This window comes from Lepeophtheirus salmonis, chromosome 3 (assembly GCF_016086655.4).
Source record: "Lepeophtheirus salmonis chromosome 3, UVic_Lsal_1.4, whole genome shotgun sequence".
NCBI lineage: Eukaryota > Metazoa > Arthropoda > Copepoda > Siphonostomatoida > Caligidae > Lepeophtheirus > Lepeophtheirus salmonis.
Genome location: NC_052133.2, coordinates 18,386,699 through 18,406,546, shown reverse-complemented (window position 1 = coordinate 18,406,546; position 19,848 = coordinate 18,386,699). Strand labels below are relative to the sequence as shown.

The following is a 19,848-nucleotide window of genomic DNA, read 5'->3' as shown; positions in this document are numbered from 1 at the left end:
TTTGAAAGGCTAAAAATCTGCTAACAGAGATGGATATAATCGAAAGTGCTCGCTAAATTTAAGAAGCAAGTTAATAAAACCCTGAACCTTATTTGTCGACTTTGTGAAGAAAATGAAGACACCCCCTTTCATCTTATCTATGACTGTAGCCGTAAAATGCAGAAAATGACTGACTGAACTTTTGAGGATTTTTAATATGTTGTGTAATTATGATTTGTTTTATAATAATAAAATTAAAAACTCATAGATGATCTCTACTAGCTGATACCGGATTAAGTTCAGGTGTGGCGGGGGTATCTAGGAGCTTAACAAACAAATTGGGGCTCATGGTTGGTATTTTTATTTCATAAAACTGACATTTCTCAATAAAACTTCATCAAATGGTTTTAAAAATAAAATAAGACTGAATACTTAGTTTGGTTAATTTTTTAGGTACCATTTTAATATCCAAAATTTCAATATTTTCCTTCATACAAATTGAAAAAGGAACTTATTTTATAAAACTTTCTTGTTGAGTCCCTTGAAATGGCCGACACAACAATACTGACATAAAATAAAAACGCTCTATAGTTTTTGATGGTTTTTTTTTTTTATTAACTAAAATTCTGAAAATACGGCCATTAACTACAGCTTTATATTGGAAGTATCTAGCTTGTAGGAATAAACGTCTTAATGCGTCTACAAATATAATTCTTTATTTTTGAGGCATTGGCACTCCAAAACTGAACCCTATCGAGAATATTATGTAAATATGTATGTAAATAGTTATTGTTTCAATTTGCATGGGTTATCGATTTTTAATTCAAATCCACAGACAGTTCATTTGGTCAGAATTTTTGTTCAAACTAACTTTTGCGGAAATGTGCACCTTCAATTGTCATGAGTTTTAAACGAAAAATATATTTTGTATATGGGTAAAACAGGCTTTTTTTTAATATAAGTTCTTTTTCTATAATAATGTAAATCTCAATATATTATATTCAACTATTTATGTTCTTAAAATACTCCTAAAATCATAAATTTACTTTCTAAAGTCCTTGAAATATTTACTTTTTCTTAAAGTAATTTATTTTGAATTGGATATTCTGTAGATCGTAAGAGTTAATGATAACTACTCGAAAAAACTACGTGAGAAGATTCTTAATCATAAAGAGCTCAAAGATGAATTTCACATGTGCCACTGTCAGATAAAAAATAAAGAAGTTAGGGACAATGTTACACGAATTTAAGCAGGGGTGTTTGATTTAAATCAGTTTGATTTTAATCAATGATTGAAATCAAAGGTTTTTTTTATTTATAAAAACCAATGATATAAACAATACTTATATAACATATTAATAAAAAATAAGGGAAAATTCAAAATATAAGCCGACATTTTAATGCACAAGAGTTTTTTTTTTATTTTTATATAACATAATTGAAGAAATATGATCTTGCCTACAAATATCAAATAACTGAAATAATTATTTTTTGATTATGAATTAAGTATATTTAAACATTATACTAATTTTTTTCTGAGTTACATATAGAACTGAAATAATTTTTACTTTATTGTAAATTTAATATATTTTGTCCATTTTAACTTTTTTTCTGAGCTTTCTTATACATCTGAAATTATTATTCTTCAATTGTAAATTAAATATATTCTCTTTTTAAGTTAAATTTTCTGTAAGTCTAACTCAATATTCATGTTTATTCATGCAGACATGGATTACAAAAAAATAAAATAAAAAAAATATTATTCATCTGAAATTAATTGATTACAAAATATTTTTGATTGTGCATCATCCTGGCTGTTAGAATTGTGTTAACTCATGGGCTTGTAACGAAACCCAAGTTTTGTTGTCTTCTCTGTAACAAAGCTTAGAATGTACTAGTCCAAAAGATGAGAAGACTTGTTCTACTCACGATGACGAGGCTACAGCATATCATAAGTTGATAAACTGTAGAAAGAATGGCACTGTCGTGACTGACCATAAAACTTTCATGACGTTCCTACCTTTCAGTAGCTCACATGCTCATGGTCAAAAGTTCTGTTAACTTAAATGTCTGAAAAGGAGATGATCTAGCCTGAAACTTTTTGATGATAGGAACAAGTGCGGGATATTTTTCATTGGCAGATTCCATTGCCATATTCATCTCATCTTGATTAATTTCCTTCTCCTGGAGTGAAAGATCAAGCATGATGGCAAGAAGATAAGCCTTAGTAATGAACTGTTTATACCTTTTTCTCACCAGTTTTTCAACTAGCTGCTTGTTTCTGAGGTGGTAACATATATCCTTCCAAATATTGAATACTACAGCAATAGTGTATTTTTCCCTATGTACCTGATCTAGAATCTTGCATACACCCAATAGCTCCTCATATATATTGAATACCTTCATCCTTACTGCTGGATTAATCCTTTCTCTGTCAACATCACATATCTTCGTTAGAATTGGCCAGCTGTTGGTAGGTTGGCCAGAAATTAAAAAAAATATTATCAAGTCTTTAAAAAATGTATTTGCATAGAAAAGTAAAGCTATAATTGAATTTAATTTAACGCCCTCCCCCCCAATTCAGGGTAAATAAGTAAATTAATACTTTAATTCAATTCTCTTTTTCATTCCAAACTTATTTTATTCTTAAAAAAATAGTTAGTATTTTGACAAAAAAGAAGAATGCTCGTTCCATAAATATAATATTATTTATGTCAATATATTGATATGAGATTCACATACTATATTAATCATTACAGTTTGAATGAATAATCAGGGACTTATTTGCCGACCATTTTTTATACAATAAGTTGTAAATAATTGATATTATAATTTCATGACACATTGAAATAAAATTAAGAGATACTTTACTTATAGTGGAATATCACGTTTTATTTGACTCAAAATTACGGTTAGAAATTTGTAATGGGATTACACTAAAAAATATATATTTAAATATTATTATTTATGATGCATAATATATCATCAAATATTTTATATTTGTTTTATTATTTTTTAGATAATAAATCATAAAACTTATGTTTCAGATTTTTTAACTTTGTGTTTCAGTTTCTTTTTAACTGTAAATAAGAAATATAGAAAAAGTCCGAAGAAAAAAATGATCAATTTTTGGAATCCAAATGTCACAACACTTAATCTAAGTAATTTAAAAAAAAAATCTTTTTAAATGTTCTTAAATGGCCTTATTTATCAGAAAAAGATTTATTTGGGCTCATTCTTTATTTTAAAAAATACAAAGTATATATATACGTGTAATATAACAGATGCTTCTGAATAAATAAATAAATACATATTATGTTATATACATCATATTTGAATATAACATTATGAAAAAAAAAAATATTAAATAAACTTTTTAACCTTAGTTAAATGTACTTTTTAAAGTTTACGCATCTTATAGTCTGAAATATTATTTTTGTCGCACCTTTGATTTATATTCTTAATTGATTATATTATTCCTGCATCCAATTAGTTTCTGGGTTATTACAAAATAATGGAAATGTACATGAGGGTTTCAAAGAATGTAATTATTCATTGTACTTATTATTGATCTACTCTAACAATGAATATAAAAACAATAAATGATAGGAAAGTGGGAGATGTTCTTCTATAATAAAATTAAATGATATTTGATCAAAATTTAGAAAAATAATATATTAATCGAAAAATATGGTTTTTATTTGAACTTCTTTAATAATAATTACAGTAGTCATAGATAGATTGTAAATTCTTATACTCTATTAAATCAAATCTTCATTTGCTCTAAAAATGTTCATGTTTTTTATCCTATGGGATCACTAGTAAAACGCTACGGCATTAAAAATGAAAATCATATTGCGACGTAACTCAGTAGACAACAGACTCTGAATTAATTATTGTCTTGAAATAATGTGTAAAAGTTATATTCACAGTCGCTTTCACAGAAGCAACTATCTATTATCAAGGGCGCGGTACAATATAAAATAATAACATACTAGTGTGGGTGCTCGTGAAAGACAGAGAGGAGCAATGAGGGTTCCTTGTGGAGTTATAAGTATTCACCTTGTTGGACTCAGAGTATAATTTAGGATCGACATCAGAGCTGCATTTATTTCGTAAATAAGGAGTGGAATTTGTGTTTTATTTTCTACCTCTAACGACTGAATGCAGCTGATCTAATAAAGCTAATAAAACTATTTCAAACTTTTGTAACTAATTATTCGATTACAACAAAAAAATAAATGATAAAAGAAAAAGTATTTGCCACAAAAAAAAAGGAAATTTTATAAGAAAAACCTAGACTATGTGAATTAATTTTTTAGACTAAATAACATTTAATTGCATAATTTCAAGTCATAGTTCTTAATATATATATATATATATAAGTTGAATTTACATAAAAAAGTACAATAATATTTAAAATGACAACTAAAGCCTATTGTGTTCAAAAGATTAACTTATTTAATTATTTATTTTTTTCATCTCACACACGTTCTTCCAATTGTCAGGATTATTCTTTTATTTTAATATTCCCTAAATTGATCAGATGGAGATGCACTAATTAAGTGTAAATAAACATTGACTCCATCTGACATAGAAATTGTCTATGAAGTCTACGTACATAATATATTTTTGAGACGCAAACCTACGCACATTATGTTCAAGAGCATAATTTCTCCCTATCGCGTTGTCCATTGAGCTAGGTATAACATTTATTCTTTTTTATGCAATTATTATATTGTTTATTATAAAAATGGACTTGAAAGAAAATTCCAAGATCAGAGGAATTAACCCAGTTTACTCTTTGGTTAAGATAAAATTACTATATGACTACAATAATTACTAAAATTTATTTGTTATGGCAAAAAATATATATATTTTGTTTGGTCATGAATATATATTGTTTGCTCATAAGGGTGAAAATAATCCAATATTTAACAGATAATACAATATTTAATTTCTAGAACAAAACAATTTTATTTTTTTTCAAAAGAAAAACAAAAAAAAACACAATAAATTCATTTGATTACTATCACTTAAAAATACTAGTCAAGTTTCTCAATTGATCAAAATTCCGACAATAATTTCTAATAATGCGACAATTATTTAAAATATCCACAAAATATGTAAAAACAAATTTTCAACTGAATTTGCGAGCCTCAGAATTTCGTTTAATTGGTCAGAAATTTGTCATGTAATAGCCACTCATATTATTACAAATTTCCTGATTTATGATTGGGGTAATCATAAATTTGTCAAATGTTGATTTTTCGCCCACCCTAATACTCATTAATTTTATACTTATATAAGGATTTTAGAATTATAGATAACTTTTTTGCAATTCTTAATAATTATCAGAAATAAATTTTGATAATAACAAAGAAAATAATGTCTCTTGAGTCAACAATAACATATTTAAAGCATATAACAAAGGCTATAAGTTCATCTCAAGTACCCGTGTATGGATGATAAATATCTATACATGATGTATCTTTTATTTGTCTTTCTGTTGATATAGTATTAAAGACAATATAAAATGTATTTTAAGTTTTTATATATAAATAAATAATTTTTCCAAGAAAGAAAAAGATATTGTAGGTAAAATATTTTCGATATAATCTTACGATTCAAGTTAGCAAAAAAAAAGTGCATTTAAAAGTAATATTATGTTTCAAGTATATCAATAGAATATATATATTACTTGGAAACAATGTATCTAGAATAACAAATAGAATTTAATAAAAAATACCTCCGTATTACAAGTCTTTGCAAAAAATAATTATCAGTTTTAGATTTGAAAAGGAGTCCAAATTTTATATTTGAAAAACTTAAAACTGACAGTACAAAAGTATAAAAAATAATTAATATTTTGGTGTTGAAAAATGCTGAAAAAGCTTTAACGTTAGAATTCGAAAAAAAAAATAATGGTGGTTATTGGAAATTACATATGATCTACTTCGTTTGTCGTAATCGAAAATACGGCCTTAGTGTAAAAATGTATTTTGAAATTAATAAAAGTAAATCATTGTTTAAAAATAGAGATTCTTAAAGTTGATGTTTGATTCATTAAGATATTTATTAAGTTAAAGCCTACTTATAAATGAAATCAAGTCTAAAAAATTACTTAGAACGTCACTGAAATGCAAATAATGAAGATAAAAACAAATCGTCACAAAGGAACAAGCTGGAATTTATTTCCATGTCGAAATAGTTTTCAATTGTTTTTTATTCCTGCTAAAATTCCATTGTATGCCGTGTAGACACAAAGATAACTTACCACCGACCATGAAAATAATTAAACTCTGAAGGATCGATAAATAAATGTATTTGCTTATTTCATTAAAAAGAAAGTTCTAAAATTTTGGCTTTGGTCTTAGAATTGACACCTTTGAAGTGATTAAACGCCAAAAATTGGTCAGTAAATCAATCTTGAGAGTTAAGGACGGGGCACTATACCTACGGCTTGGTACGTACTGTGTTACACCCTTCAAGGGGCGCTGTTCTGTACAATATATTAGTAAAAAATATTTTAATCAAATAAAATGTAGTTTTTCATGTTTTTTTTAATATATTATTTTCTGTACAAATAAGTTATTCTTAAATATACTTAACTTCTCTTAAAAAAAGAGCTTGATATAAAGTATGCATAGGTTATATAATACTATAATTCATGAAATTATAAATTTTCTGCCTATAAGATTAACCTATCTATTTTCTCCAGTAATAAGCAAGACGGATTTGCAGTCACAATATCGCCAGCTGTAAAAAAAAATCTCTTGATATATTTAAAAAATGGGAAATTTATATAAATTATCCCTCTTCTATTCCATTAGGTTTTTGTCAAATTGGATAAATTTTATTCTTTTGTATGTCATTACTCTATTTTCATTTCTTTTAACTCATATTTGTTGTTATCATATCAATATTTCAGGCATAATGGATATCTCAGACGGAAAATATATATTCGATTTTGTAAAAAAATAATAACCAATGCAATTGCTCCTGTTTATTTATATATGGAACATGAATAAACATTATGCATTTTATCTTAAGTTTAGACCTCCTAGCCAAAACCTACAACTTAAAGTACTTAAACTTTCCAAAGATCACAAAATTAATTAAAACAATCACAAAATAAACGATTTCAAACATAATAATCAATCTATGGGTCTCCCTTGATGAAAGCGTTCATACCTCTGCACAATTGTTTTAAACAAGTCATATATTTAGTTGAATATGACAGTTTATATTTGACTATGTCAATAGCATGATTCCAAGAATCACCACCCATCCTTGGTATCTTTAAAGAAAAAAAACAATATTTAGTGGCAGAGGACAAAAATAAATGGTCTGAAGTTTTCTATAATAATGGGTTCTTCATATTCTAACTTATTGGCAGCAAGAGCTCAGGGTGCTCAAGAACCCGCAATGCTTTAGCCAATTTACAAAGGGTAGTTATCTTTGCTTTGTCAGCAAGCCCAACAAAATCGTTGCCTTTAAGGTATTAACATTTTTCAGTTCCACATTCAGACTAAAAATTATTTTTAAAAAGAAAACCAGAGAGCAGCCGACAGAATAATACGAAATATTAATAAAAACCTTTTATAATCTTTACAGGGATCATAGATAACAATACAATCCGGGTATTTAGAAGTTACTTCCAAGATTTTGAACTCATTGTCTTACATCTACCTAAAAATGACATTACTTCTCTTTTAATCCTAAATGGAGTATTTTCTTGAAGTTTAGCCACTCAAAAATTAATAAAGGTATCTATGCCATATATGTACATATCTTTATTTGCCCTACGTATTTGTTCCATAAGGTATTATATGCATCAGTGAACAAATAAAATAAAAAATTAGTGTAATATTTTTTAACTTTGAATTGATAATCAAAATTAGTAGTCGAAGAAAATAATTTAAATTTTAAAGACTGTAGAGTATTGAGAATTTTAAATTAATAAATTAATTTCAAATAAAACATATCCCAAATAAAAAATGACATTGTTCATATTTATTGTTGATGCAAATAATAAATAATAGCACTTCAAATTCATTCTACAATTTAGTAAATTTACTCAAAATATTAGATAAAGGAAGTATCGGCCAAGCTGTCAAATGTTTGCCACTTTAATAATCTATATTATGCAAATTTTGATAGAATATGAGTACTTTTTTATATAATTTTCTTAAGATCAATATCGTAGAACACATATTTAGCTGTTGTTTGCTAAGAACATTGTCCTAGTCACTACCATGGGCGCACAGTACGAGAAGAATATTGCCGAAGTAGCTGGTTATGATGGATGATTAGAAGATATTTCAATCTCTTGGGTAAATAAGGATATGATGGATATATAGAAGATATTTCCATCTCTTGGGTAAATAAACAGCCCAAGAAAGTAGTTACAGGTTAGACAGATTTAATTCCATTTGATGTCAAAATTTTGCCATATTCTTAGTCAAAAACATATTTATTTGGCTTTTTGATATTATAAGCATAAAGTTTATATAGAAATTCGCAAATATTCATTATTTCTTTCACACAATATAATATAATTTTTTTTGGAGGCATGAATTGAAAAATAAAGATTTACCCTTTCTTCGTTTCTATCTTTCTAACAATCTTTTTTTTCTCCTGAATGTATATTTTCTGCATTCTATTTTTTTTGTACTCTAAATAATAAAGAGTAGATTATTTTTTTCTTCAAAAAGAAATCTTAAACATTTATAGTGCGAGTTGAAAAAAATAAAATATATGATATAATGTAAACTCAACTATTATTTTCATTCATTAACAAATAAAACACTTTTAATTCCTTTTTTTTTATAAATTACTAGTGCCGAATGTACTTTCTTTGTACACGCTGACGCACTTTAAAAATGAATAAGTAGGATATTTTCCTTGTTAAACACATAGAAATGTCCTTATTTTATTTTTATTGTTGTATCTTGCAACCTTTTAACAAAGAAACAGAAAAAAGGTCGAATTTCTTCTTTTTGTAAATAATCCTTGACAACAATGAACTTATTATTCAATAATTGTTGGAAATTGTTTACATCTTCAGAATATCTAATTATAATTCAAACGAATAATGGGCAAAACACTGATGTCAAGAAAAGAAACAATACATCATCAGTTGACAACAAAGTACACTGTAAATTTGTTTGTTTGTGAGGAAACGCCGTGTTGAAACGGATTTAAAAAATTGTTGAATAATCAACTATAACTAATTTTTTATTATTTCCGAATATATTGTGTGATTTTATAATAAATATATTATGAGCTTAACAAATTATAATTAAAATTCAATGGATAAATTAATGTTTGGTTGTCAATATGATTGATATCTTGGATTGTCAGATACTTAGATTTTTATAAATTATATGAGTCATATATATTTTGATTTATGATTTAGTATGTGCTATTATACTGTCGAAGTAGATTGAATAAAAAAATCAAATATGGGGATAAATTTTATAAAAACATTTGAAAGATTATTACAAAATAGAAATCGAATCACAATGAGAAAATAACGATTTCTTTTTGATCAGACCTTGGATAGTACATGAGTCTTTGGTTGGACCAAAATGAATGTTTCTGCCATAATGACATTTTATCTTGTTTCTACTTAACTTTAATGAATAATTCATATTAATGATTTGGTGTACCTCTGAAATCTTTTTTTTTCTTTGTCATAAATGTTTTGTTTTGTTTGATAATCGATCCACATCCTCAGGGAAAAATATATAAAATGATCAAAACTTAATATTAATTAGTAGCTTTTCAATGAAAATACATTTAAAAGGGCTCTGTAATCTAACAAATCATTTTGAAATTAAAAACAAATCCCTTGTTCATCTTTTTTTACCCCTTGTTGGTTAAGGCTTTCCTTGGTCGAAAAAGATTACGTAATTTATAATATTTTCATTCAATCCATTATATCATTTTTTAAACGTATAATCGTTTCAGTAGAAAGCCTCTAAACCTACTACATCGAGCTTATATCTAACAAAAAATACTTTTATTACAGTACACAACTTTTCCAAACACTCTGATTTCAAAATTATAAAAATTTGATTTTTTTTTTCAAAACAATCCTTCTTAATGTTTGCTATTCAAAACTATCGTAGTGGAAGGATAATTAATGCCAAACTACAAATGTTTAACGTTTCTTGATAAATTGACAATTTGCTTACATACCACATTGGTCAGTACATTGCGATTATTTATTCTTTTTTTGTATAAATTTTTGCAAAATTAATGGACATTTCCTTATGCATAAAAACATTTTTCCCTAATAATATATAACATGTGCCCAATGACTTTTATAGGAAATAAATGACATTAAATTATAGAAAATGACAATTACATATTGTTATGTAAGTATAATATATATATATATTATGAATACCTTTTTATATGATGATAAATACTTTCTAAGTCACATGTGCAGACCTTTTTCCCTATTTTTTATATGAATGGTAAAAATTGAGTTCTAAAAAAATATAATGATTATTTCAATTGCTGTTTAATCAATTAAACAATGCAATTTAAGCCACAAACAACTTATATATATGTTCTTATAAATATTCACGTTACAAAAATTATAAAATAATAATATCAGACTGTTATTTTTCGAAATATCAGCAACTTCTTTGCGTTTGTGTTAACTGTTAATTTAAATTGCTGTTTTAGACGTTAATTAGTTGAGATCGAATTTTACTAATTTAGAAAATATATATTATCGCTACAAATCCACACTTCATTTTTTCATTCCAAATTCTTACACAAGTAATTATTTTAAACTAAGGAAATTGAACAAGTTTAGTCTTTTGGATGAATAAACACCCCAGGAAAATTAAAACAGTTTAAATGCAATAATATGAGTAGAAAATGATGACATCAACATATTTTTTTTTTGTATTATTATATTTTTACAAAAAAATCTTATTTGTTGTACAAAATTTAGTTAAATATATATTTTTCCTCAAAGAAAGGCCTACCAAACTCGCACTTTTTTGTTTATCGGACTACAAATATGCATAATTGCAAATTTTGTTATCTACCAATTTAATTGTTTGTTTGTGATACACTAAAGAACAAATAGAAGGTTTAGACACATTTCATAGAATTACACTTATCTTTCTTTTTTGAGCATGTCGATATGTTTATTATAAAAAATATTGCTGAAATTAATTTTTTGATACTATATTTCCCAATTTACCATATAATCTGTAATGTTTACTAAATAGACTGTAATAAAACAAAATTAAATATTTCTTATAGGGGTAAAATTTCAAAACTTTTGGTGTTTCAAATTTCTTTAAATATTTTTTGTAAAATTAACATTTTGAAACTTTAAAAATATAAAATTATAAATATTTCAAAAATAAGATAAACTGTATTTTGCATATATTTTGACATAATAATATTTCATTTTTTCCATCCAAATCTTTTCGCTAGTAGTAATATTTTTTTTTTGTTGAGAAATGTTCCTTAAACCAACAAAGAAGAACATTTTCCACCAATTTAATAGGTGGCAAAAAGTAATTTTGTATGTCCTGCTCTATTTGAAAACTAAGAATATCTAGTTTTTATTTATTTCAGAGACATTTAAAATTACTCAATAGATCAAGATATTTATACAAATATCATTATATGGACGTAATTTTTTTCCCGGAGATATCATTCTTCAATAATTACTATATTATTTATCAAATATTTCTTCTTGAATTGATGAGTTATTCCATTTTATATATATATAAAATTATTTTTCGTCTTTTTGGACTTAGAATAATAAAATCTTTAATGAAATTGTTCGTAAACATAATCTTTTTTTAAAACAAATAAAACACTAAGCCATTTTAAGTAGTCAAAGAATTAGGGAAACTCAAAGGAAATCGGTGAGGATCAAAAGTATTTGTTTATAAGTTGATATATTCATATAATATATTCAAGAAAGACAATAACGAACTAATTAATCCGAGCAAGGAATGTATATGATGATTGAATTCAAAATTATTCACATGCTCTTCATTCGAACTTGAAGAAGATGAAGCTAGAATAAAAGTATTTTTCATGGCAAAATCATCTCTTGAGATTGTAATCATATTTCCTGTATAAGTTTCAACATTTTTATCTTGTTCATTATTCATACAAAAAGGCATTGTGAAGATGTAAGTGTCTACTATAAACGGACAGATTTGTGCTTGGCCGGTTCTATCGTGAATTATTGTGTGTCAAGTATAGTGGTCTCAAAGGAATAAACTCACCATTGTTAACATTTTGACTAACTGAAAGGGGAAAATGCGTCGAAAGCGACCAAAAAAACTTGTGATGTATACATGGCTGATATTCTTTTGGTTTATATTGCACAACAGTAACTCCAAGGATTCCATTCTGGTATAATAGAAGTGAATCCAGCCATGAACTGGCAGACTTATCGTCGAAAACGTTGGTAAAATCAAAAAAATATGGAGATAAACTACTATGCTAGCAATTGTTGCATCCCACAGGAGCTGAACATCGATAATAAAACCGTTTGAACCATTTTGCCGAAGGCTTAATACAAAAAGAAACTCGAATAGGAGAGGGGTTATGTTTTATCAAGACATCGCCAGTCTGCCCACATCTTTGATGGCACACCAGAGCTACAGGTGATCGGCTGGGAAGTTTTATGGAGCCACCCTACAGTCTGGACCTTGTATCCTGTGAGTATCACCTGTTTTTGGCTAATGCCAACGCGCTTTAAGGTACAAATTCGGTCTAAATAGAGGTATGTAAAAATTGTTAGTTCGACTTTTTGCCAACAGAGACAAGGAATTTTACGAAAAGGGCATTATAAAGTTAGATTCTCGTTGGAAAGAAGCTATTTAACAGAACGGAGTATACTTGGCTTAAATAGGAGGATTGCCATACTTTTTTTAAAGCATTGAAATAGAGAGAAAAATAAGAAATTCCTTTTTCTCCAACTTTATATTAACAAAATATTTCAGTATTTAGAGTGGTAGGTAAACACCCAAGGGAAGTAACAGAAGATTAAAAAAAGAATATTTTAACAGTTTGAGTAGAAAATGATAATGATAACTAGCTACTATATAATTTTGGAGCCTTTTTGTAACTATATTTGCAAGAAAGTTTGAATGATGCACAAAATATTTTTTATACTATAGAAATATAAAACTTTTTGTTTGTTTTTGTATTGACGAACAATAAATTAAATATTTTGAAAAAAATTCTTTTAATCCGGGGATAATATTAAGGTTATAACAGAAACTCTCCGGTAAAAAATATGGTGGTTCAATTCTAAACAAAAATTAACACCGGATTTATGTTAAATATCACAACATTACAAAGTTTGAGATTCCCGCAGCATGTAGTATCCAAAATGAATCAAAAACTGATATCATAAAAGCTTGTCTTAGTGACATTGTAAAAAAGTTGAAACACATCACATTTCCACTCAAAGATATCCTGCTTACAACAGTTCAAAAGTATGCAAAATGTTATAGAATAATTAATAGTAGTAATAAAACCTTCTAATTAGAGGCACTAAGTTGTATTGTAAAAGTTTCTATTGAGGCTCAACAAAACCCCTTATCCCTCAAATGTGTATAATCTAATTATTAATAATTTTAATGATATTTAAGGAACCTTAAAAGGCTTAAAGTCTCAATATATCACTTTTTATTTTACTTTATTGGACAATATATCAATTATTAGTACCAATTTCATTGATAAGCTTTTCATAAAGCTATAAAAAACCTCATTTGTCTCTTATAGATAATATTTAACTGCCTACTTAGGTTTGATGGAAGTTCGTTCGACTAATCCGCATCAGGAGTCATTGCCCAGTAAAGAGATGCTGTAAGATATCGATTTTTCTTGTTGACATATGTAGCCATTTCTTTATATAAATAATTTTTCATCTTCTTATCTATGTACATAGATATGAATACGATAAGGTGATTTTTATGTTTAATATTCCATATGTTCTCCTATGGTACTTTTTGGGGTATAATTTTATCCAATAATCTTTATGAATATATATGCCTTTGATAAAGCATATGTTGTAAGGTTTTGTAATAATAATTAGTTTAAGGATAAATGCCTCAACGACTTCAAAAAAAAAAAAAAAACCTACATACAAGGGTGGTCTGAAAAGTTTCAAATATGAACGTGAAGTAGGCAGAACTTGAAAATAAAAGCTATTTAGAACTCTTTAGCATCTGTTAAAAGTTACCCACCAAAGTTTCAGCCATTTTGCTATGTAAAAGTCGTTTTGTGAGTCGATATGAGAGTTTTTGTAAAAATGGACAAAATCGAGCATTGATCTGTTTTTGCAGTTTAGGTACAGTATATCCGAGTTTTGTGATTATAATATAGGAATTATTATATTTAAATTTATAAATTATTATCCAACATCCTATGTTTTTTAAATACAAATCCCCTCCATCTTTTTTATCTTTATTGTTGGAGTAGATAAGAAAGCATAGAAAAATTATTTAAAATCTTCAAAATTGATCCCATAATTTTTTAATAACTCAGAAAAAAATGAATTGTCATCCCGAAGAAATTGGATAATGAAATTATATTATAAATAAAGAAAAATAATTTAAAAATAAATAAAACTATGTTACACACAAAATAATAGAATGTATAAACATCCCAGAGAAGTAACAGTGGGTAATTTTAAACATTTGCCAAATTTTAAATTCCATTATAAAACAGTTAAACAGCAATACTCTAAAAAGTTCGTGGATACACTTGACTGTTAGTATTCGGATTATGCAAAACTGCTTTTTAATTTTTTCCTATACACATGCATAATGTTATTACTAAAAGTGTCCTGTAATGAAAGTCCATAAAAAAACCAGAACTGATTGAATCAATTTAAAACAGGATTTGAACTATCAATTTTTTTAATCGATGTATACTATAAAGGTTTTATAAGATTGGATCTACTTTTATATTTTTTGTTTTGTTTTGTTTTTGAGAGTACCTTAGGAAGGTATTGTTCTCAATATCTCAAAGTCTTGGTTCAAATAGGTAAGAACCAAAAGGGCTGTAATATCTAAGGAGAAAAAATTAGTTTGAACAATAAAAAATCGCATTTCCTTACTAACATCTCTTAACGATCATTAGATATGAATATTTTCATTATCAATTAACATTTTGCTGTTAATTATGAAAATAATGCAATATATTTAGTCATTTTTTGTTATTACCAAGTAAAAAACTTTTCGAGAAAGAAATAAAGTTTTTTTTTTCTAATTTTGATATAAAAACATATAATGTTCCCTTTATTTTAGACTAATACAATATCAAGGTATTTTAATACCTTGGAGGTGAAAATGTTGTCCATTATAAATTTGATTTAATCCACGGTTACTTTTTATTGAAATCCTGAAAGGAATACTTTCCTTTTCAAGAGTCTAACACAAAATGTATCAATATGACCATTTTTAAAGGATTTTTCCGTATAAGATATTCTATATTAATGTATCAATGTACGTTCTGAAAATTTTTCCACTTTTTATCCAGTTTATTAATAGAAAAAAGGTATTTTTATCGTAATACTGAGAAAATGTGTAAATCACATTTAAAACGGTTTCATATTAAATAATGTTTTGCCTTTCTGATGAAATATACAGATATATTTTAAATAGAGTGCCATTTTCTTTTAAATTTTAACCATTTTAAGATAAGGAACTTATAAACTTTCAGATACCCTCTTTAAAAAAGCATAAGCTGTCGAAGCCGTGGCATCTAAAAATTTCCAAGCCCTATAACGGTTTAGAAGTTGATCGGATTTGCACAAAAATAATTGACATTACTAAGTCTCCCTTAAAATTAGAAAACAAACATCGTTTCGTCCACAACAAAGGAAGTTTACAGCCAAACTCACAGCTCTTTTAAATGTATTAAATTCACAAGACCGCGAAAAGAATTTGGCAAAATCTTCAATTCGACTGTCCATGCATTTGTGGAATGTCAAGCGGTCAGCATTCTTAAGTGTTTTATAAAACGTATAATCTGAAAAACCTCTCAAAATGTAGATCGAATACTTGGAAGGTATACTCCTTTTTGGATTCGGAGGTTGGGGGACTACCTCAGATGCTATAGCAATGGAGTGCACCATTCTCAATGCAAAGGCTCATATTGCACAGAAGATGCCATCAAACGAACCGATATAGCCCTACAAATTAAGGAATATTTACTGGTAGCTACACAACTTTATCTCTGAAATTACTTTTTCTGGGAGACGACGATGTTTTCTTGGAAAATGGCCAGTTCTTTGAAATACAATAAGATTATTAAGAAAATTAAAAAAAAATCACAAACCCATTTAATCCATTATATGTTTTTGATTGCATGCTTATTTTTTTTTTTTTCATGTGTCGCTGAAATTATACACATTAAAAAAGTGTTCTCTTCAAATGGCAAAAATTTCAAAAAATCGAAATCTACTAATCACAAAATATTTAAGGTTATGGCTTATATTTTTTTCCCCCAGGGTATATATTAAAAAAAAAAAAAATCCTGTATTATTTTGCTATTTAATAGGGTTTTCATAATGCATAATATAAGTGTTTTATGGCTTTGGTTTACAAAACCGATAACATACATGAAATTTACACACTAAATTATGGAAATTTTAAGTGAATAACTTCAAAAGTTACACAAATGTAATGTTTCTGTGAAATATAAACTGTATACAATGAAGTTTTTCTTTTTTTTTCATAGACACACAAAAAATATTATAAAGCTAAAGTACAATTTACTATGTTATTAAATTGCTACTTAAAATTAAATATTCCTAGGGAAAAAATCTTAATTTCAACATCACATCTACCTACAAACTGAATAATATGCCAAAAAGTTGAAAAGTCCGCCAACAAGACTCACTCTAAGCAAAAACAAAAAGAACATAAAGTTTTATTTCTCCTTTCCTTTTATAGAAAAGGAAGTGATTTTTACAACAAATGTTTTTTTTTCTTTTTGCCATAAAACTTTATTCTTCTAAGATATACATAAATATACATGTAGGTATATAAATAAAAATATTATTCCATGAGAGTTTTGGGTGTTTATACGAGTTTGACCCGTCATATGTATGTAAAAGAGGGAAATGGATGATATACATTAGCAAGATAATAAATTATTATTATTTTCCTATATATATATATATACAATGGATCAAAAGGTTTTTCATATATATATGTATATAGTTATTATAACCCATATCCTCTGGTTTTTTTGTCTTATATATAACAAACATAGTTGAATGGATGGTAAAAGTAAATGATGTTATAGTAAAAAGAGAAGGGGAGAGGTTGGAACATAACTATATATACTTGTATATATATTACTTTTGTAACCACAGCCTTCTTCATGTATCATTGTCTGGCTAATGGTTGGATCACCAAACTACACACCTTTTTCTTTCTTTTTGTTTTTTCTCACTTCTCATTTATCATATCACTTATTTCTCTACTTTAACAATCTAAAAAAACCGTATACAACTCTTCATGACAATGGTACTGGAACCATAAATTACTCTATAAGCATGTACATAAATATGTTGTACTCCAATTTTCTGACAATCTTTTTATCATTTGTAATACATATAGAAAGACCAGAGATTCTATGCTTTCCTTTCTCTTCGAAAAGTTATCTACATATGTTTGATGTCTTTATGTGTAAACACCATGTAATCCCCCCACCCCTGTTGTGAGACGTGGCTTATGTTCTTAATATTACATATAAATATATCTTAATGATACCCAACACAGACTTGTATGTAAGAAAATAAAACAAAAAGGAGATAGTAACCCTGACATTTTGATGAACATTTCGGAGAGAAGGTGCATATATGTTATGACTTTATCATTACATGATCTATAAGCATCTATGAGTGGAAGGATAAATAAAAACAAATCCTAATCTTTAATTATATATTAAAAAAAACACAATAATTTGTCTGAGGTCAATAATCAATTCTACTCCGAGTCCATCAAGGGTAATTCACCAACAAATACTCAGAATTACTCTGTGTTGTTCATAAACTCAGATGTTTTATATTTATCTAGAATTATTAGTAAGATTGTCAATAATCAATGACTTATTATAATACCATTGAAACATTTAAGACACTGCTCAGAAATTTGCTTAAAAAATACAACTCTATCTATTTATATTACAAAATCATAAGATAATATACTTTATCATCTAGACACAAAATTAGAATAAAATCCTACAAATTGTTACAAATGTATCAGTAAGTTATTTCTCACTAACGAGAAACTTATAAGAATTGCAAAGAATATTAGACGATGGTTTTAATTTTTTTCTAAATTCTTATCAAAATTTTGACAATAGTTTATTCTTTAAAAAGGATTTTCGTATAGAATTTAATGTTTCTAAAGTTTTATCAACAAGAAATCCTATTTTTTGTGAAGTTTCCATTATTTGCAAGATAAAAAAATGTGGATTATATTTTTGACAGTTTCTATACTTACAAATAAAGGTTAAAAGGAAAAGGCTAAACCTTTTCTTGTTTTTTTGAGACACTGTTGTGTTTATAGGCGCCAAGAAACCCTTTTTACAGATATTCTGTAGTACACCCCCAGCACACGGGTTGTGCAGGTAAACTGCTGGTCTCAAGGCAAGTTAAATTTAACCGCCACCCCGTCCATGTGCACCAAAAAAACCTTGTAATATCCCGAAATGCACTCCAGCTCTCAGGTAGTACAGGTGAAGGGCCTGGCCATAATACAGCTTAAACTCTATCAACACGATGTTTTTAAACACCAAGGAATCCTTCTAATATTCTATATTACACCCCACCCCACGGGTTGAGGGGTGAACTGCCTTATCCAAGGAAAGTTAAACTTATCTGCTACCCCCTTTCCCTAAGGACCAAGGAACATTCTTAATATCCCAAAATACACTTCGGCTCTCAGGTTTTAGAGATGAAGTATTGGGTCTCAATGCAGTTTAAACTGCAGTGCCACCGCATATCTAAGCACCAAGAACCCCTTCTAATATGATAGAATACATCTCTGGTCCAAGGATTGTGGCCTGCTGGTCCCGGAGGCAAGTTGGCTTCTTCCACCACTGCTTCCCTAAGCATAAATGAATCCTATTAATATCCAAAATACTCCTGGACCTCAAGCTGTATAGCTTTTTTCCATTTTATAGGCCGCAATGACCTTGGAGTGGAAAATAATTGTTACCAGAACCATTTCTGGAGCCTTAAAAACCTAGGTAAAAAAGTTTCCGTAATGTCTATCCATTGGGTTGGTCGTGATTGAAGGAAAAACATACAAACACATACAGACATTCACATTTTATATATAGCTTTGGCAACTTTTATTCCATATATTTTTTATAAAAGTTGAAAATGTTTAAATTTGATTTTTTCCAATTTGAAAAATGATAACATATAGATGCTCACAAAATATTCATAATTCACAATCGATGAATCTTTATAAGATATTATGTCTACAGTGTTTTAGTTTGATAGCTTAACTACTAGACAAAAAACGAGATTGGTTTAAAAATAAGCACAGTATTATATGAGAAACTTGTGTCCCCTGAGGGTGAAAGGGTTAATTACTTATTTGCTTACAAACTGGGCTTCAACTTTCCTACAATTCTTTCCCAATAAAGGGTGCTAATAGGGGTCGAGAACAAAAATATAACAACGGCTTCCCAGGTATTATAAAAGTTTAAAGTTGTCATAAAATTTGAGGTCAATTTGAATTTAAGTGGGGTTTTTGTAATTCAATGCTATACACCAAGTAACCAAAAATACATATTAGCTGAAAAGAATTCTTTAGTTACAGGAGAAATATTTTT

The 19,848-nt window shown here is 27.4% G+C and overlaps 1 protein-coding gene across 1 annotated transcript in view; it reads left to right on the top strand.

Annotated features, from left to right (window-relative positions):
* Nucleotides 1-19,848, top strand: part of LOC121114002 (uncharacterized) — a 323,719-nt gene that overhangs the window by 23,127 nt on the left and 280,744 nt on the right. The gene's annotated exons all lie outside the window — the stretch shown is intronic.